The sequence below is a fragment of the Leptonychotes weddellii genome, chromosome 1 (genome assembly GCF_054177405.1).
Source record: "Leptonychotes weddellii isolate Sample4059 chromosome 1, ASM5417740v2, whole genome shotgun sequence".
NCBI lineage: Eukaryota > Metazoa > Chordata > Mammalia > Carnivora > Phocidae > Leptonychotes > Leptonychotes weddellii.
The window spans coordinates 15,379,841-15,401,527 of NC_138369.1; the positions used below are offsets into that span (position 1 = coordinate 15,379,841).

General features: G+C 40.8%; 1 protein-coding gene across 1 annotated transcript in view; it reads right to left on the minus strand.

The window, feature by feature from the left end:
• RHOA (ras homolog family member A) overlaps window positions 1-21,687 on the minus strand; it is a 60,968-nt gene that overhangs the window by 38,604 nt on the left and 677 nt on the right. Inside the window, exon 2 of the mRNA XM_081817675.1 lies at window positions 17,283-17,360. The gene's annotated coding sequence lies outside the window, so the exon portion shown is untranslated. The remainder of the gene's footprint in view (window positions 1-17,282; window positions 17,361-21,687) is intronic.

The following is a 21,687-nucleotide window of genomic DNA, read 5'->3' on the forward strand; positions in this document are numbered from 1 at the left end:
ATTAAGAAAAAACGGTCTGGAAGGTGTGGCAGAGACTGCTTGTTGTCTGCCTCATTATCTATCATTCTCCTTTTCGGTCACGTGGCTGCCAATAAGAAAAACTACATTTCCTGACCTCTGTTGCAACTAGGTGAGGTCATTAAGGTCTGGCCAGGGGACCGGTATGCCGAATTGGGGCAGGAGAGGGAAGAATTGCTACAGCAACGTTTTGAGATTAAGGGGAACACATCTAGCACCCAAGTGGAGCGGATGACCCTAGACATGACACTGCTCCACTATAACAAAGGAGGAAGCAGACCACAAGAGCCAAACAGGCAAGTGAGTGGATGCAGTGGCAGACCCTTCTAACTGCTTCCATTTTCTCAAGTAAATAAGAAGATCATCAGCTGACAGTGCAGCTGGGGAAAGCAAACAAAGTTTGAGCTAAAGGTGGTGGTACTATCTAAAAATAGGAGGGGGGCACCTCGGTGGCTCAGTTGTTAAGCGTCTGCCTTTGGCTCAGGTCATGATCCCAGGGTCCTGGGATAGAGCCCCGCATCAGGCTCCCTGCTCCACGGGGAGTCTGCTTCTCCCTCTCCCCCTGCTTGTGTTCCCTCTCTTGCTGTTTCTCTGTCAAATAAATAAATTCTTTAAAAAAAATAAAAATAGGAGAGGGGCACCTGGGTGGCTCAGTTGGTTAAGCATAATAGGTCTCTTGATTTCAGCTCAGGTCATGATCTCAAGGTTGTGGGATCCAGCTCCTACAGCTCCGCACTCAGTGGGGAGTCTGCTTGAGATTCTCTCCCTCTGCCCCTCCCCCCAGCTTGTGCGCACGCTGTCTCAAAAAAATAAAGATTTTATTTTTATTTATTTGACAGAGAGAGAGAGTACAAACAGGGCGAGTGGCAGGCAGAGGGAGAGGGAGAAGCAGGCTCCCTACTGAGTGGGGAGCCCGATGTGGGGCTCAATCCCAGGACCCTGGGATCATGACCTGAGCCTAAGGCAGATGCTTAACTGACTGAGGCACCTAGGCACCCCTAAATAAATAAAATCTTAAAAAAAAAAAAGGAGGTAAAACAAGATTATCTGTTCAAGCACAGTATATAACACTGCCAACAACTGATTCCCACTACTCATAATACTTTATCTCCTTTTAGGCCAAGAGTTACAACCTCCCGCAGAGAGGCCTCCATGACTACTCATTCTTCTTCATCCCTGAACTCCTACAGCACTTGTTCTACTAGGTGCTGCTTCCCAAATGATTATGTAAGCCTACATCACTTGATATTCTGTTTGCAATGGTAGAGAGAAGGCTCTGAAGCCAGGTACTAGTATTCAGAGCAGCTGTGAATCTTTCGGCAAGTTACTTAACCTCTGTACCTCTACTTCCTCATCTGTACCAATGGGAAAAATAATGGTTCCTACCATCACAGTTAGTGGTAATTATTAAATGAGTTAACAGAGGAAAGGGCTTAGAATAAACAATACTTAGCATATAACAGCTAATGTTTTAACTGTTGGATACTATTATCTGTAAATTCCAGTAAAAAAGACTGTATCTTCATTTCTATATTCCCTACAACCCCTGACGAGGTCAAAAACAGCACTGAACAGAAGTATTTGCCGACTCAATCAAGGATAAGAAACCTAGCCTTCCTAAGTTAATGGATAAAAAATGCATTGACATAGGGGCACCCAGCTGGCTCAGTCAGAAGAACATGCAATTCTTGATCTCTTGGTCATGAGCTTGAGCCTTGTGCTGGGTGTATGTAGAGATTACTAAAAATAAATAAACTTTTCAAAAATGCATTGGTTTAAGAAAGAGTTAATTTAACTTTTTGAAAGGAAACTTTCAAAATCTCAAGTTACTAAGATTAGACATTAGCCTTCAAATTTACTTCCTCTAAGCACTTCCCTTCTTTTCAAAATTGGCCTTAAGTCTCATTCTTCAAGTAGGAAGTTACTTCTTTTCAAACAAGGCTTACAAGTAACAAACTACTGTATATAAAACTCCCTAGTCCATACATTGATATACGAAACAACATGGGGAGGGGAAAAAAGACGACTAAATATCTATCTTATCATCTTAGATATGGCAAAAAGTGTTAAAGACAAGTACTCTTGGAATAGTCTTTGTTAAGTTTATTTTTTTTAGTAATCTCTACACCCAATGTGGGGCTTGAACCCACGACCTGGAGATCAAGAGTCACCCGTTCCACCGACTGAGAGAGCCAGGCGTCCCATTCTTAGAATATTGTAGAGCGGCAATTTCAACTGCTGAAGAGATTATGGAAGATCAATTTATAAATTGATTAATAAATTATAAATAATTTATTAATAGCTAAAGCACTGAAGATAAGAGCAAATTCAAGGTTACCTGAATACAGTGGTGTTTCTTCAAAACTGAAACGTTTCCCAATCTAGCAAATAACTAGTTTTTAACGACAAGAGCTTTTTTTTTTTTAAGATTTTATTTATTTGAGAAAGAGCACACATAAGTGGGGCGGGGGGTGGTGGGGAGAGGAAGCAGACTCCTCGCTGAGCAGGGAGCCAGACTCGGGGCTCAATCCCAGGACCCTGAGATCCTGACCTGAGCTGAAGGCAGACAGATGCTTAATGGACTGAGCCACCCAGGCACCCCTAAGGACAAGTGTTTTTAAGGCCTATTAGGATTCCTTTCTTGTATTCTAATAAGTGTTCCCAAGCAGCAAAGGCCTGGAAATTGTACATTACAATCACTGTATCTTAACTTGTGAATGAATAATCTTGACTATTCCCTATAGTTGGAGGAAGGTGTGATCACATGCACTCCAATCCCTACCCCAACCACATATTCTAGGAGGGGCCATCTGACACGTTTTCAAAGAGTTCCAGATGATTCTTACCCACCTCTCATCCCCACCCAAAACACTACCAAAAACCTTACTTGACCAAACATTGTATCTGGGTTTCAAAACTGAGTCCCATCCTGTGTGTGTCTAATGAACATACAGCATCTACCATATGGGCTACTCAGTAAAATCAGAAATTCATTACATGGACAGGTCCCAGACTAGCCAAAGGAAAAGATTCTACTAGAAATTAATTTCATTTATAGGCAGCAATAGTTATTGCATTAATAGGCAGTTAACAGTAGCGGTAAAGGAGCTATACCCATTACAACCAGTTTCCTTGTGTGTCAAGTGGAGAATGAAATCTTCTAAAAAGGGTTGCTACGAAGATTTATAATAAGACAGAAAGAGCTTACCTACTGAAAATAGGTCAGTGTACAACAAATGTTTCTCATTATTATTTAGGTCTTATTTTGGACAAATGGCAACTCCCTCCAAATTCCAACTGTCCAGAACTCGAAGACCAGTTTGTAATATGGCCTGACCTGAAAAGAATGTTGTTTTTCCTAAAATTTCCTAAATTTTCCTACCTAGCAAATACAGTTGACCCATAACAACATAGATTTGAACTGCACTGGTCCACCTATATGCAGATTTACATCAGAGTACTAAATGGATTTTCTCTTCCTTTGGATTTTCTTAGTATCCTTTTTTCCTCTAGCTTACTTGACTGTAAGAATACAGTATGTAATACTGTATAACATCCTTAATATGTGTTAATTGTTTATGTTATCACTAAGGCTTCCAATCAATAACAGGCTATAGCAGTTACACTTTCAGGGAATCAAGTTATATTCGGATTTTCGACTGCACAGGTCAGTGCCCCTAACCCCCATTTGTTCAAGAGTCAAATGTAATTAGTTTTCCAAAGTATATATCACATCCATACCTCATCCCACCCTCTTCTTTCCTATTGATAAAAGTACTAAGTTATGGGCGCCTGGGTGGCTCCGTCGTTAAGCGTCTGCCTTCGGCTCAGGTCGTGATCCCAGGGTCCTGGGATCGAGCCCGGCATCGGGCTCCCTGCTCGGCGGGGAAGCCTGCTTCTCCCTCTCCCCCTCCCCCTGCTTGTGTTCCCTCTCTCGCTGCCTCTCTGTCAAATAAATAAATAAAAAATCTTTAAAAAAAAAAAAAAAGTACTAAGTTATTATTTAGCTTATCTCTCACTGTCTGGAATTATAGGCCCACAATGCTTCATCCAGAAGCCTTGGGACTAGATGTTTCTAAACTCAGAATTTTTCAGATTTTAGAAAGATGATATGGTGCAAATGCCAAATACTCCGTAACACACCCAATGGGTTAATACCTCAGTAAAATAAATGAACATTCATACTAAAAAGGATAAAGCCTAAACAACTTCTCATCAGTTCAGTTCAGGTTTTGCCATCAAATGAGTTTGTGGTTTTCAGAACTTTCCAAAAGGCGGCTATGAAAATCCTTAATCTGGGGTACATGGGTGGCTCAGTCACTTAAGTGTCTGCCTTAGCCTCAGGTCATCATCTCTGGGGCCTGGGATTGAGCCCCATGTCAGGCTCCCTGCTCAGAGGGGAGTCTGCTTCTCCCTCTCCCTCTGCCCCCTCCCCCTGCTTGTGCACTGGTGCATGCACGTGCTCTCTCAAATAAATAAATAAAATCTTAAAAAAAAAAAAGAAATCCTTGGGGTGCCTGGGTGGCTCAGTCAGTTAAGCGTCTGCCTTTGGCTCAGGTCATGATCCCAGGGTCCCTCTCCCTCTGACCCTCTCCCCCACCTGTGCGCTCGTGCTCTCTCTCTGGCAAATAAAATCTTTTTAAAAAATCCTTAATGCCAATTTGTTTTAAACATACACACACACAATCACAATCCTCTCAATACTTTTAAAGCACCTTTTCTAAGGTGCTTTTCTAATGCCCTCTAGTCTGATTTTCCTTGACTGATAACCATGCTATTACCTCAGAGAAGTGAACTGAGTCCCTCCTGCTATTTCTCTTGGGAAATTATAACAAAATAGGCTTTAAATTAGGTAAGTTGGAGATTGGGTGTGGTGTTCATTTAAACTAAACTTCAGGGCTGACAGTAATTTGAATTCTACAACCTAAATTAGCTGAATAATTTCAGTAACTTGTTCAGGGACTACACATTTTGTAATACTTATTTTCTTAGACTCACAGTAAATCTGCCTCTCTGCATAATTTTTAGCTTATTTTTGGCAGATAAGAAGCCACCAAAGATGTTTCAGATGGTGCTACTAGGTTACAACGCATGTTATTATACATTTATTAGCCAAGCATTCATTATAAGCAGGCATAAAACAGTTCTCCAGCCAAGAAAGAGAAGTAGAAACAATTCAACTGAATAACTCTGCTACTTCTGCTGGATCAAGATCTTTACAATATTTTGGAAAGATAATGACTAAATTTCTATGCAGATAAAATAATCACAGCTTTAAAAATGATTAATTTAACATACTTGAGATAATTATAATTTTACCTCATAATTCTTCAAAGGAACTAATTATGCAAAAGAAGCAGTGATGATTACAGCAAGCTTTCTACCATTTCTCAACCACCCAAGAAATAAAAGCATTTAATACAGCAAGCTTTGGACATGACTCAATTTTTACATTTTTTTACTGTACTCGTTACTTTAAACACAGTGGACACAAGAGATTAGAAGTTGAATTCATAAAACTTACCTTTTTAACATCCATATGCCTCAATTATATAGTCCAGTTTGAAATTTTATATCCTGTGGTATCCCCTTCTCTGCAAAGGATAAATTCCAAGACCCCCAGGGCATGCCTGAAACCACAGATGGTACTGAACCCTATATACTATGCTTCTTCCCGTATATACATACCTATGATAAAATTTAATTTACAAATTACACACAGTAAGAGACTAAACAATAACTAATAGAACAATTACAATATACTGTAATAAGTTATGTGACTGGGGGTGCCTGGGTGGTTCAGTCGTTAAGCGCCTGCCTTCGGCTCAGGTCATGATCCCAGGGTCCTGGGATCGAGCCCCGCATCGGGCTCCCTGCTCGGCGGGCAGCCTGCTTCTCCCTCTCCCACTCCCCCTGCTTGTGTTCCCTCTCTCACTGTATCTCTCTCTGTCAAATAAATAAATAAAATCTTAAAAAAAAAAAAAGTTATGTGACTGTAGTCTCTTCCCACCCCCTCATAATACCATATTGTACTCACCCTTTGTGTGATGATGTGAAATGATAAAATGCCTATGTGACGAGAGGAAGTGATGTGAATGACGTAGGCACTGTGATGTAGGATTAGGCTACTACTGACTTTCTGACAGATGTCAGAAAGAGGATCATTACTTCCAGACCACAGGTAACAGAAACCATGGGTAAGAATAACTAGTGTGTTTTATTTCTCTCTCCAAATAAGTTGTTATGAATCAGTATTGTACTGATGACTATTACAAAAGCAAAAGTTGTACAGTCTTTTGGAAAGTAAACTTAATCCTGTGAATTTCACATAGAAGAATGATGATCCTTATGCACATTAAAAACTTCCTCCCAACCTCAGGTTTTGTCAATGTCAGTTTCCGCAAGAGGGTGTAGTGTCAATGAGAACTATGCAAAAAATTCTTTGGATGAAACCTGGACATAAAATGTCATATTGCAGATAAGAAAATATATAAATCCCAAGACAACTATTTTATGAAATTATAAAACCCAAAGGATACAACCACCCTCAGCCAAAACAATATAATATCCTATAACTGAAGCTATTAAGCCATGATTTCTACTTTCCTTTGCCCTGATCGCACCCCACCTACCCTTCCCCCACTTAGATAACTCATACTTTAGGCTAAGTCACTGTCTCTCAGGGCATTCCCTGAGCTCCCAACTTAGATCAGGCCCCTCGGATACTCCTCCAGCACCAAACATTTCTCTCTGCCTCACTCATCACACCCCTCCAAAGTTTCTTCCTCTCAAACTCTATTAATATTAGAATCACATCTGTCTTATTCACCACTGTCAGACAAACATAGGTGCAAGCACATAGTAAAGTGTTCAAATAACAAATTTGAAAAAATACACTTCCAGGAGCAAAGCAGCTTTATATAACCACTTTGCTGAACACAGATTTTAAAAAGAAAACAGTTACAACATCAGCTGTACACTAGTGGTGAGGCTATCTCCTAGAACACTTGTTTTAGTAGTTCAAGAATTTGCCCTCACAGAATTATAGAAACCCCTCATATAAATCAGAAACTTAAGTTATCTGTAACAGGAGTGTTAAACAGATCCTCCCTATGAACTAACTCATTTGCTCTTATTTTATAAACAACTCTGTAAGTCTAACTGGCCAGTAGCTGAATTCACAGCAGTTAGAAAAATGCATGCTTGGGTGAGAAAGAGGTGCAGCCTATGACAAGACATAGGAGACAGAAAACCCTGTAAATCAGGCTCAGAAATATAAAATAGGGAGCAAGAGAAGTGCCAATCTGGCCAGTCCTAAAGCAGGCCAACATACTCCAAGAATAGAACTCAAAAACTCTTTCCCTTAGGAGGAAAGACCTCAATTATTACACAGGGAAGCTTAAGTCCCAGATACTGCAAGACAGGGAAAAAGACATCCACCACAGAAATAAAACAAAATTTAAAGCTTAAGAAAACAAGCTTCAGTTATTTAGAACACAATGATACGATTTCAGTGGTTTAAGATCTCAATTTTTCCCACAAGAGCCATACTGTACCTAAACACACATGAATCCCATTAAAGCTTAAAAGATGCCCTACAATGCATTCTCTAATAGCAAAGCTATTAGAATTATGAAACTGAAAATAAAGTTCAAAACACAGCCTTTTCTCTAGACAGTCCTAAAAGTAACAACCAAATTAGAATCAAATTTTTGTTCAAACAATAAACCTGGTTTAAAGTGTAGATTTTCCCAGGCACTCCCTTCTCCAATATCTTCCATTCTACTGCTTTCGTACTTTGTTAAAGTACACATCTAAAATGAATAGAGTACATACCACTTCATTAAATCAAAGAAAATCACTACATTGAAAGTGTTTCAGAGCAGTGGGCAGAAACCTGTCCTATCAACTCCAGGTTCATCCACAGCAGGTCTGTGCCTAGCACACAGGAAACACCATTAAACACTAGGAAATTAAATTGAAAACATAAAGCCATTTATTTTAGCTGCAGACAACATAGGAGACCTCTGACAAAAAGGCTCAAACCATCTGTCCATTTGTTCATAATGCCCTTGAGCCTGGTACTGTCGTTATTTTGCCATCTTGATCAAGCAGTTGTCAAGGGTCGATGTCGTTCAAGGGCCCTTAGAGATGAAGAGCATCAGGCCTAAAGCACATAAAGGCAAGCAGAGGAGAACCCCACAAAGCCTGTAATATACAGCCAAATAAGAACAATCCCAGATTTAAATTCTTTGGGGCTGGAGGAAAGAAACACTCTCTTCTGGCTTCCCAAGTAACACATCTTCTCATTCACCTCAAAATGTAAATATTCTAGGGTTAACCTTAATGGATGGGCAGAATCAGGATTTGACTTTGTGCAGCCTAATTCTCCACTTATACTGCCCACAACACAATGCTTGTCTGGAGAACTACCATACAGAGAAGAATAAACCAGGAGGTAGCTCCAGTGAGCTGCCTAGGTGTTTCAGCAATGACAATACATAGCCAGACACCCTGCATTCTGGCACAAACATCTATTCCTCTCAAGGTTCCACAATTAGCAAATGAAAACTCCTCAGGGTGAGGCCTGCATCTATTTAAAACTTTTTTCTTTTTTAAAATTGAGTGAAATATACATAATATAAAGTTTTTTTTTAATATTTTATTTATTTGAAAGAGAGACAGACAGCAAGAGCACGAACACAAGCAGGGGGAGTGGGAGAGGGAGAAGCAGGCTCCTGGCCGAGCAGGGAGCCCGATGCGGGGCTTGATCCCAGGACCCTGGGATCATGACTTGAGCTGAAGGCATATGCTTAACTGAGTGAGCCACCCAGGCACCCCCAGCACAACACTTTTAAGGTTCATCCATTTTGTGGCAGGTATTAGTACTTCATCTTTTTAAATAGCTGAATAATATTCTATTGTATGTACATAACTACATTTATTTATCCACTCATCTGCTGGTCGACATTTGGATTGTTTCCACCTTTTGGCTATATGAATAGTGATGCTATGAACATTTATGTACAAGCATTTAGTAGGAGTACCTGTTTTCAATTCTTCTGGGTATACATCTAGGAATGGAGTTGCTGTGTTGTACGTTAACTATGTAACTATATGAGGAACTGCCAAACTATTTTCCACAGTGTATGCTATGAAATATCTTGCCATATTATCACCCAGACCTATTGTTAAGGAGAAAGAATAAGATCCGTAACACTGTGATGTGCAATAGTCCGTATCTAAAAAAAGGAAAAATATGTAACATACATACACAGTATCTCTAGAAGGATACACAGGAAACAGTTACAAGGTTTTCTTTAAAGGAGGAGTTTGGGAAGCAGGGAGAAAGGCTTACTTTTCATGCCCACCCCTTTTGCACTGTTTCATATACATGCTTCATCAACCTCCTTGCTCTAAAATAATATATTTCAAAAAAAATTTTTAAGGGTGCCTGGGAGGCTCAGCTGGTTAAGCGTCTGCCTTCAGCTCAGGTCATGTTCATAGGGTCCTGGGATCAAGTCCCACATCGGGCTCCTTGCTAGGCAGGGAGTCTGCTTCTCCCTCTGCCTGCCACACCCTCGCTTGTGCTCGCGCTTGTTCTCACTCCCTGTCAAATAAATAAAATCTTAAAAAAAAAAAAATCAAGGGGTGCCTGGGTGGCTCAGTCAGTTAAGTGTCTGCTTTCAGCTCAGGTCATGGTCCCAGGGTCCTGGGATCGATCCCAAAGTCCGGCTCTCAGCTCAGCGGGGAGCCTTCTTCTCCCTCTCTCCCCTGCCTGTGTGTTCTCTCTCTCAAATAATTAAAATCTTGGGAAAATAAATTAATTAAAAAATAAATTTTTTTTAAAAATTAAAAAACTTCTTAAAAAGATTTTATTTATTTATTTGACAGAGACACAGCGAGAGAGGGAACACAAGCAGGGGGAGTGGGAGAAGGAGAAGCAGGCTTCCCGCAGAGCAGGGAGCTCGACGTGGTGCTCGATCCCAGGACCCTGGGATCATGACCTGAGCCGAAGGCAGACGCTTAACAACTGAGCCACTCAGGCGCCCCCCAAAATTTTTTAAGTAATCTTGGGGCACCTGGGTGGCTCAGTTAAGTGTCTGCCTTTGAATGGAGCCCCACATTGGGCTTCCTGCTCAGCAGGGAGTTGGCTTTCTCTCTCCCCCTCTCCACCGCTCCGCTCTCTCCCTTTATCTCAAATAAATAAAATCTTAAAAAAAAGTAATGTCTACACGTGGGGCTCAAGCCCATAACCCCAAGATGAAGAGCTGAATATTCCAACGAAGCCAGCCAGGTGCCCCAATAAAATATTCTTAAAGCCCCAAAGAAAGCAATACAATGAGAGAGGAGGACTATTCTCTGGAATAGGAAGAATATACATCTTTTTTAAACTCTACCCTCAATGTGGGGCTTGAATTCACAACCCCAAGATCAAGAGTCACATGCTCTACCAACTGAGCCAGCCAGGCACCCCCATCTTTTGTTATAAACTTTTTTCTGTAAGATTTTATCTATTTGACAGCACAAGCAGGGGGAGAAACAGAGGGAAAGGGACAAACAGACTCTGCACTGAGCCTGGACTCGGGGCTCGACCTACATGGGGCTTGACCTACATGGGGCTTGACCTCACGACCTAAGATCATGACCTGAGCTGAATCCAAGAGTCAGCTGCTTAACTGAATGAGCCACGCAGACACCCCTCCTCTTTTATTATTGTGGTAAAATATGTATAACATAAGCAGCCGACTCTGGATTTCAGCTCAGGTCTTGATTTCAGGGTCCATGAGTTCAAGCCCGGTGTTGGGCCCCATGCTGGGTGTGGAGCCTACTTAAAAAAGAAAACTTCAGGGCACTTGGTTGGTTCAGTCAGTGGAGCATGCAACTCTTGACCTTGGAATTGTGGGTTCAAGTCCCACGCAGCGTGTACAGATTACTTAAAAATAAAATTAAAGGGGCACCTGGGTGGCTCAGTCATTAAGCGTCTGCCTTCGGCTCAGGTCATGGTCCCCGGGTCCTGGGATCAAGCCCCGCATCAGGCTCCCTGCTCCGCGGGAAGCCTGCTTCTCCCTCTCCCACTCCCCCCCTGCTTATGTTCCCTCTCTCACGGTCTCTCTGTCAAATAAATAAAATCTTTAAAATAAAATTAAAAAATTAAATTAAAAAGTATATATACCAAAAAAAAAAAGAAAACTTTAAAGCTTTCCAAAGAAATGTTTTGTATCTTGACTGGGTGGCAATTACACATGTGTATGTATTTACCAAAACTTGCCAACCTGTCACTTAAATACATGCATTTTACTGCGTGTAAATTTATACCTAAACAAAGGTGATTAGGAAAAAAGCAAACAAAAAAACCCTCCCAAAGTGACTCCAAGTTTGGGATCCACCAAGTTTGGGAGCTACTGTTCCCAAGCACCAAAGCCCTGCTGTATTTCCCCAAGAATTACGTCTTAGGATGCTATCCCCCCTCTCCTCCCCCCAAAATCTTTTCCACATTGGGGTGCCTTGCTGGCTCAGTCAGTAGAGCATGCAATTCTAGATCTCAGGGTTGTGAGTTCAAGCCCCACAGTGGGTGCAGAGATTAAAAAAAAAAAAACACTTAAAATAAGTTTCTTGGGATGCCTGGGTGGCTCAGTTGGTTAAGTGTCTGCCTTTGGCTCAGGTCATGATCCCAGGGTCCTGGGATCGAGTCCCGCATCAGGCTCCCTGCTACGCAGGAAGACTGCTTCTCCCTCTGCCTGCTGCTCCCCCGCTTGTGCGCTCTCTGACAAATAAATAAAGAAAATCTTAAAAAAAAACCAACAACAAAAAACCCACAATTTCTTCCACATTCAATTAGTGTGATTATTGGGTACTACAAACTGTAGCTTGAATAGTGAAACTTAAAGGGCTGCACGTCTGGCACTGGAGCTAAGTGCTTCTCTCTCACTGAACCCTCACAGCATTCCGATACTAACCCTATATATATACTAAGGTATATAAAAAACAAGTGTAAGAACTAGTACTTAACTGTCAGCCTCTCTCCAGAACCCATGTTCTTACCCAAGATATTCTACTGCCTTCCTTTCCTGAACTTAAGACCTTCAAGAGATAAACAGGAGCTTCCTTCCAAGTAACTAGAAAAGTTAGAGAGACTTCATCCAGAACTTTTCCACAAAAAATTAAATGCACTATTTCTAACAAAACTGCCAAATCATGTAATAAAATGATCTCGTGGCAAAAAATGTACAGCTACAGTATTAAATATCTACCTTAAATGTACTTCGTTAGGCTCTCAAAACCTAAATACCAAACAACAAAGTTACATAATAATACACCAGAAAAGTGACATAGCATTTGCTCTATGGATTCATGAGAGAGACATCAGAGACCAACTGCTCTGCACCAGAGAGTCCTGGACACAATGAGAAAAAAGTAAAAATATATATAAAAACATAAGTAGAATTGGGCGCCTGGGTGGCTCAGTTGGTTAAGCGACTGCCTTCGGCTCAGGTCATGATCCTGGAGTCCCGGGATCGAGTCCCGCATCGGGCTCCCTGCTCGGCAGGGAGTCTGCTTCTCCCTCTGACCCTCCTCCCTCTCATGCTGTGTCTCATTCTCTCTCTCTCAAATAAATAAATAAAAATCTTTAAAAAAAAAAAAAAAAAAAGTAGAATTTTCAACCATATGCTTAAAATCAAAACAATTTCTTAAAGTAACAGAATTAAATCTCTGTGTTTTAAAGTAGGTAGGAGCTGGGCTCCTGGGTGGTTCAATGGGTTAAGTGATGGCTTTAGGCTCAAGTCATGATTTAGGTCCTGAGATTGAGCCCCACATCAGGCTCCCTGCTCAGCGGGGAGCCTGCTTCTCCCTCTCCTGCTCCCCCTGCTTGTGCTCTTGTGCTCTGTCAAATAAATAAAATCTTAAAAACCAAACCAAAACAACAACAAAAAAACACATTTTCCCATACGTTTTAGAAATTTGTTTTAGGTACACCTGGCTGGCTCAGTTGGAAAAGCATGCGACTCCCTGATCTCAGGGTCATAAATTTGAGCCCCATGATGGATGTAGAGATTACCGAAATAAATAAAACTTGAAAAAAAAATTGTTTTAGTGACTATGGTCAGGATGCAGTGTTAGTAAAATTGGAAAACGTAATTAATGAAAACGTTAACTTCTAAAGAATAAGCCTGAAAGATACATGAAGTGTGCATATAGCAGGTACATGATAAATAAATGCTTCTGGCTTCATGACTGAACCCTCTTAAGCCACAGTTCAACACACAAGTATACATGAAAGTTAGCATGGGTTAGAAGTTGTCCAAGAGGGGCGCCTGGGTGGCTCAGTCATTGGGCGTCTGCCTTCGGCTCAGGTCATGATCCCAGGGTCCTGGGATTGAGCCCCACATCAGGCTCCCTGCTCCGCGGGAAGCCTGCTTCTCCCTCTCCCACTCCCCCTGCTTGTGTTGGCTCTCTGGCTGTGTCTCTCTCTGTCAAATAAATAAATAAAATCTAAAAAAAAAAAAAGATGGCAAAATCCTAGGACATAAATCCCAACATACTAACTCCTACAGTTAAACAAATGAAAGAAAATGCAGACACCAAACATGTTGTGTTTCTCCTAATTCAGTCGGGTAAAGAAATCCACATAACTTTTTGCGTCCTACCAATAAAATCTTTGTCACTCTGAAAGCAAACAGTCACTATATAAATACAATGCACTGATAACCTGAAAGCAAAATATCCTTAAAGAATCTATTAGAATTAGAACAAGTATTTCCACTAAGGGAGAAAACTAGTATGCATTGAGCATTGTGCTATTTCATCTAAAATTCCTATAAAATGGGGTCACCTGGGTGGCTCAGTCAGTTAAGCGTCCGACTCTTAGCTCAGCTCAGATCTTGATCTTAGGGCCTTGAGTTTAAGCTCTGCACACCCAGTGTGGAACCCACTTTTTAAAAAATTCCATAAAAAACAGGGTGCCTGGGTGGCTCAGTCGGTTAAGCGGCTGCCTTCGGCTCAGGTCATGATCCCAGGGTCCTGGGATCGAGCCCCACACTGGGCTCCCTGCTCGGCGGGAAGCCTGCTTCTCCCTCTCCCACTCCCCCTGCTTGTGTTCCCTCTCTCGCGGTGTCTCGCTCTGTCAAATAAATAAAATCTTAAAAAAAAAAAAAAGATTCCAGGGGCGCCTGGGTGGCTCAGTTGGTTAAGCAACTGCCTTCGGCTCAGGTCATGATCCTGGAGTCCCTGGATCGAGTATCGCATCGGGCTCCCTGCTCAGCAAGGAGCCTGCTTCTCCCTCTAACCCTCCCCCCGTCATGTACTCTCTCTCTCTTTCTCGCTCTCTCAAATAAATAAATCTTTAAAAAATAAAAAAAAAAGATTCCATAAAATTCCTATAAAATGAATATAATCTTCATTTCATAGACAGGTCCTAAGGCTCACAGAAATAATCTGGTTAAAGATATATATATATATATATACACACACACCTCTTCTATGGCACAACTTTGTAATTACAGGGCCATGAGCATTTTTGATGAAGAATCTGATAAGCATAACCTTTCTTACTTTTGTTTTTACATACAATAATGTAGAAATACACAATTGAGAAAACAACTTTGAAACAGTCTCCCCTCTTACAGGGGAGGCCAACAATCAAACTAATGCATCACTCAAAGTACTTAAAGGAGAAATTTCAAGCCTTGTGGATAACAATAGAGTACATATCCAGGGGTGCTGGGCTAGTTGTCTTCCTATGCCCAGTAGTTGCACTGAGCTAATCTTGCCATGGATCAGAGATTCAGGAAGCCACATCTTCCAATGTATCAGCAAAGCCTATGAGCACTCCTTACAATATACTGTGAATCCCTCCACTTCCACTGTTACCATTCTTGTCCAAGCCACTATCATCTGTCACTGGATTTAAAGAGCCTCCAATAGGGGTGGCCTGGGTGGCACAGTCAGTTAAGCATCTGATTCTTGGTTTCAGCTCAGTTCATGATCTCAGCATTGTGAGATGGACCGCCGCATCAGACACCACGCTCAGTACAAAGTCTGCTTGAGATTCCCTCTCCCTCTTGCCCCCCCAACTGTGTGCTCTCTCAAATAAATAAATAGCTTCCAATAGATCTCCCTGCTTCCATTTTTGCCACCCTATAGTCTATTCTCCATACATGAGCTAGAAATATAAACAAATCAGATCTCATTACTCCCATTATAAACAACTATAAAAACCCTTTAATAGCTTTCCAACACAACCGGAATAAACTCTAAATTTCCAGTTCCTACAAGATCTGGCCCCTGCCTACCTGTAAGACTTTATTTCTTTTACTCTTCCCACTTGCTCTTTAGGCTCCAGCCATTCAGGTTTTTTTTGCTGTTCCCTAAAAAAGACAAGCCCATCCCTTACCTATCATCAGACTTCCCTACTAGAACAGTAACGACACAAGCAGGACTATTAACATTTTTGTGATTATTAACACCTGATGTGCTTTCTACTTTCTCGTCAATGATAATTGAGAAAAGTAGATAAGATTCAAAACCAACAGACTTTTTAGTTCCAAACCAATTGTTCGTATTTCTAGGAATAAAGAGATCATAAAACAAACATCATAAAACAAACGAAAAACTTCTTGAGGGAAGGGATTTTTTTTTTAATGTGAGACTTACAGTTTATTTTCTTAAGTAAGCTCTATGCCCAAAGTGGGGTTTGAATTCATGACCCCAAGATCAAGAGTCGCATGCTCTACCAACTGAGCCAGCCAGGCACCCAGAGAGCAGGGACCTTCTTTGTTTTCTTCAGATGTGTCCCAGAACAGCATCTGACATATAGTAGCTATTCAGTAACTACTTGTTCAATGAATGAATGACAAAACTACAACCCAGCTTGGTCATTCTTCTTACCATGCCAAGGAGGAATTCAAAGCCAACCAAAACCACTACCATTTTATGCCCTCACTGCCAGGTAGCCCATCTCACCAAAAAATATTCATCCTCTTCACAGCTCGCTTCTCCATATAGAGTTCCCTCAGACCCAAAGAGAACAAGGAAAGCTGATCAAAAAGTACTAGACCAAGATATTTATCATGGTATCAATTAAGATATTTCTATTTCCGGGACACCTAGGTGGCTCAGTCGGTTAAGGGTCTGCCTTTGGCTCAGGTCATGATCCTGGGGTCCTGGGATCGAGTCCCGCATCGGGCTCCTTGCTTAGCAGGGAACCTGCTTCTTCCTCTGCCTGCCACTCCCCCCTGCTCTCTCTCTCTGACAAATAAAAAAAACTTAAAAAACAAAATAAATTAAAAAAGGATACTTCTATTTCCTTTATTTGTAATTAGTTTAAATATCTAAACAACCCCTGGATGGGCTATTATACCAGCTGTTAACATTGCTCCCAACTAAAGCAATAGGTCTCTGACCCTTCTGGTAAGAGGGAAGCTTGTCCTCTGATCTTCATTCTCTAGCTGGCTCATTTGCTATTGATAAATAGATATACCCGAAGCACAAGCTCTAGATAAACTGTATGATAACCAAACTATCGAAAAAATGAAAACTTAAAGATGAAAAACAGAAGGAGTAAGATGGGAATGGCCCAGAAGTAAAAGAATACGTGTTTAACACAGGGAGTCCATCTCCTTAGGAAATATATCCTCATCTAAAAAAGAAATACCTTGGGAGGCGTTAAGCAGTTAAGTGTCTGCCTTCAGCTCAGGTCATGATCCCAGGGTCCTGGGATCAAGTCCCTCATTGGGCTCCGTCCTCAGTGGGGAGCCTACTTCTCCCTCTGCCTGCCGCTCCCCCTGCTTGTGCTCTCCCCCCCGCCGACAAATAAATACATACTCTTTTAATAAATAAATAAATAAGAAAAAAAGAAATATCTTAGGGCGCCTGGGTGGCTCAGTTGGTTGAGTGTCTGACTCCTGGTTTCGGCTCAGGTCATCGTCTTGGGATTGTGGGATCAAAACTTGTGTCAGGCTCTGTGCTGGGCGTGGAGCCTGCTTGGGGTTTTCTCTCTCTTTACCCCTCCTCCCCCCATCTCTAAAAAAGAAAAAAAGAAAGATCACTTAGAAGTAAAAAAGGAAGTTAGAAGAGTACCTTATGGAGAGAGAAGAAAATAAGACCAGAGAGAAAAGGTATGGAATAAGATAAAGAATTCAAGATTGGTGAAGAGAATCATTAACAGTAATGCACTCACATTTCCCTAGAACTTAACATTAATATATAATAATCTGTCTTCCAAGGGAAAAGGAAAGTAAAAGAAGAGGTTTCTATTTACATACCTTACAAATGTGCTGCAAGACCCACGGCCTGTGTGGCAGAAGTTCTACAAGTGCCTTGAACTTCTCAGATGAAGGGCACTATAAAAATATAAAAATATCAAGAATTATGTCTATTGATTTTACAAGGAAAAAAGCCAAAACATAGGATGTAAACAGGCTTGCCCAAAGTTCCGTGAAGTAATTTAGGATCCAAGAGAGGGAAAAAGTGTAGAATTTAATTTTTGATTGATATACCACCAAATTTATCACATTTATACAAGTTTTAGCTTCCTTCAGTTAATAAAATGCTCACAATCAACATTATCTTGTGAATATTATAATATTGTCCTTTTAAAAGCAAAAAGCAAAAACAAAAGCAAAAGCAAATGAATCCTATGTAAATTAATTTTCCAACATTTTATTATAAAAATTTTCAAACACATAGCGAAGTTAAAAGAATCTTACAATGAACACATCTAATCCTACTACCTAGACTACTATGAACATTTGAATAACTTGCTTTATCTAATTACACATTCTTCTTAATATGGCATTACAGAGAAATTACAGGCTGAAAGGCAACTGTCCAAAAATCAATGGCTTCAAAAACTCAGGGTGAAGGCATTAGGTCAAAGAAAATAATATTCGGAAATCTTTCTGATAGTTTTGTCAGAAATGATCAGTATTAGTTTACTACTGGGATGCCTGGGTGGCTCAGTTGGTTAAGCGTCTGCCTTTGGCTCAGGTCATGATCCCAGCACCCTGGGATCAAGTCCCATATCAGGCCCCTTGCTCAGCGAGGAGTCTGCTTCTCCCTCTGCTGCCGCTCCCCCTGCTTGTGCTAAGAAACAGGTAAATATTAAATATACATATATATTAACTATTTGAAGTCAGAATGGACTCAGATCTACTCCTACTCTTGGAGAGTGATTCTAGTTATTTGTTTAATATCAGATCATATCATTCTCCTGCTAACAAACATCTAATGAGGGGCGCCTCGGTGGCTCAGTTGGTTAAACATCTGCCTTCGGCTCAGGTCATGATCCCAGGGTCCTGGGATCAAGTCCTGGGATCAAGCCCTGCGTCTCGTTGGGCTCTCTGCTCAGCGGGGAGCCTGTTTCTCCCTCTCCCTGCTGCTCCCCCAGCTGGAGCCTGCTTCTCCCTCTCCCTGCTGCTCCCCCAGCTTGTGTGCTCTCGCTCTCAAATAAATAAAATCAATCTTTAAAAATCTAATGATTTCTCATTTCAGAACAAACCCAAAGAACTTCCCATATCCTAACGGCCCTACAGGTTTTCGTCCCTACCCACCTCTCTAATTTCATTTTACCTTCCACTTCTCCCTTTACTCCACTCCAAACATTTTGGTTGCTTATGTTCTCCTCTTTCCCTTCACGTGAATAGTAAAACACTATTATAAACATGCTTAAACATATTTACTTTATCCACCCTCTTCATTAAAAAAAAAAAGCTCAATTTGGGACAAACTGCAAATTAGCTGCAATGTAACAGAATGTATCTCATATTTTGACCATTATTACCTATAAAATGTTAACCAGGATCATCTGGAGGAAGCGCCAATAAATTCAGACCAACACCCAGAATGAGCAGCGTCAATGCCTATCTGATTTTCTGTCACATGACTACCATAATTATGAGTATACAAGGCCTTCACTTAATACTACAGCACCACAGATTAAAAATGAGTCATTTGAAATAGAAACACTTGAAATAGGAATTTTACAGTAATTACTAACTTTAAACTGTCTTGGAAATTTTAATTTATTAATCTCGTAAGTACTTAACAGTGAGCATATCCCCAAAGAGCACATATAGTAAGACACGTTAACACATGTTTAAAATTTAGTTACATTAAAGCGTAGGTGCAGGCAAACTAAGTTCCACTGGCCAGGAATAAAGGATAAACTAAGTGGTAGGGGAAGGAAAATAACTTTTAGGTACCTTTTACAAGTACAAATATATGTGATTAAAATCCAGTGATTATGTACCATTTATCATTATCACTAGTGCAATTAAACCCAAAGTGCTGTCTATAGAAGCTCAGCAAGCCCAAATTAGTTCTCTTAGAAGCTGAAATATCGGGGCGCCTGGGTGGCTCAGCTGGTTACGCATCTGCCTTCGGCTCAGGTCATGATCCCAGGGTCCTGGGATCGAGCCCCACATCGGGTTCCTTGCTTGTCAGGGAACGTGCTTCTCCCTCTCCCTGTACCGTTCCCCCTGCTTGTGCTCTCTCGCTCTATCAAATAAATAAAATTTTAGAAAAAAAAAAAGTTGAAATATCAGTCTTTCTTCCGACAGAGTTAACATAAATAAATCTCTCAGCTCTAGAACAACTAAGAAGTCCCGAAGTAGCAACTCCTCCCGTCACTGCTTGAACTCTACTTCATGGACAGGAAACACCTCAAGATATACCTGTTTTCATTCTCCTAATAAGAATCAGGACTAGGAGAACATTCCAACAAACTACCACCATACACACATATACACAGGGAATTGTTGACTTGATATGTGTTTCTCTCCATCCCACCTCAAATCAATAGGCAGAAGAGCCCTCAGTCACATGATAACATCTTAGCCCGACCTAATTATGTTGGATTTGGAACAGGGGAGTCTGGGCCTCCCTTTGGAAGAAGTTGTTTCCTCAAGAAGACCCAAACACCCAGGGGCCCCTGGCTGGTGCAGTCAGTTAAGTATCTGACTCTTGGTTTCGGCTCAATCATAATCTCAGGGTCGTGGGATCGAGCCCCGAGTGAGCCCGGAGCTCAGGGAGGAGTCTGCTAGGTTTCTCTCTCCCTGTCCCTCCACCCCTTCCCACACTCACTCACTCCTCTCAAATGGATAAATAAATCTTTTTTTTTTTTAAAGATTTTATTTATTTATTTGAGAGAGAGAGAGAGAGAGAACACATGAGAGGGGATAGGGTCAGAGGACGAAGCAGACTCCCTGCCGAGCAGGGAGCCCAATGCGGGACTCAATCCAAGGACTCCAGGATCATGACCTGAGCCGAAGACAGTCGCTCAACCAACTGAGCCACCCAGGCGCCCTGGATAAATAAATCTTAAAAAAACCCAAAAAAACAAAAAACACCAAACACCTAAAGCTAAAATTAAGCCAACCAGGGACCCTATATATTCATTTATGTATTTCAATCAACTGCTGCAGGACCATTCAGTTTCATGGAGGAGAATGTTGTGAAGCTAAAGAACTGAAATTTGTTTAGAAAATGAATTTTTCAAATTTTCATAACATATATAAAATCAGTAATACATAAAAGGAGAAAACACTGGAAATAAGTCCTGAATTTTACCTAACTCTAAACAAGGTGTTTTAGAGTACAAGGAGAATACCTTAAAAGAGAAAACAGTTCTGGCCTGCACCTAACTAGAAAAATGACCTTAGGAAATTTACATAAGTCTCTGGGACTCAGTTTCCTCATCTGCAAATGGGGTTGGACCATATAAGTCCTGAAGATTCCTTCTGGGTCTAAAATTCTTGATCTATGAAAAAGTTGGTGGATTCCTGTTCTCTTCTTCCCTCCAGTACAGATTTTTATGAGAACAGAAACCGTAACTCTAGCACTAGACTCTGACTTAAAGCAAGTTTTCTTCTATTTTGTTAGGTCCCCAAGAGCCACCACTGCTCTACAAAAGTAGATGGAACTACTCTCCAGACAATTTATCAAAAGAGATCTTTAAGTAAATTATCCTTCACAATTAGGAATTAGTCTTGTACTTTCAGGTCACTTGCGCCCAATGCTCCAACCAGTATCTCTACCAACTTAGCCATATCTAAAGTGACAATCATGCAATGGTATATACATGTTACACATCTGGATATCTGACACTGAGTGAAAAATTCTCACCACATATAACATTTTTAAGAATTTTTTAAAAGTATTTTTTCCCTTCAGATCTGGGAGGGAGGACTATAATCTGACCGCACACCTGCAAGAAACATTTTCTTCAAAGACAAAAACACAAAAAGAAGCAAACAAGTCACGAATATTGGTAAAAATTTTAAATCAGGACCCTTAAAAAACACAAGTGAAACCAACTGTGAGGCAAAAAGGATGCCAATTTTACACCATAAACTACTAAACATTGTTTTGACCAATTCGATTTGCGTGCAAACAGTGCTATTTAATAAAGACGGCTTGTTAACTGGGTTCAATCGGTAACTAAGGACAGCTGTTTAGGTGATTCCTATCAAGGTAGTAACTTAGACTAAGCAAAATTCCAAATTAATGTTCTATTTCAATGCAACACAGTTTAAATCATGAAAAAAAATGTTTTCAACTGGAAAACTCCCTTTCCAATACCCAAGAATCCTAACCCGTAAGATTTCAACACTACTTAACTTACACAATCTCCGAGAATACTGCATTTAAAAAGAAAATCTACCCAAAACA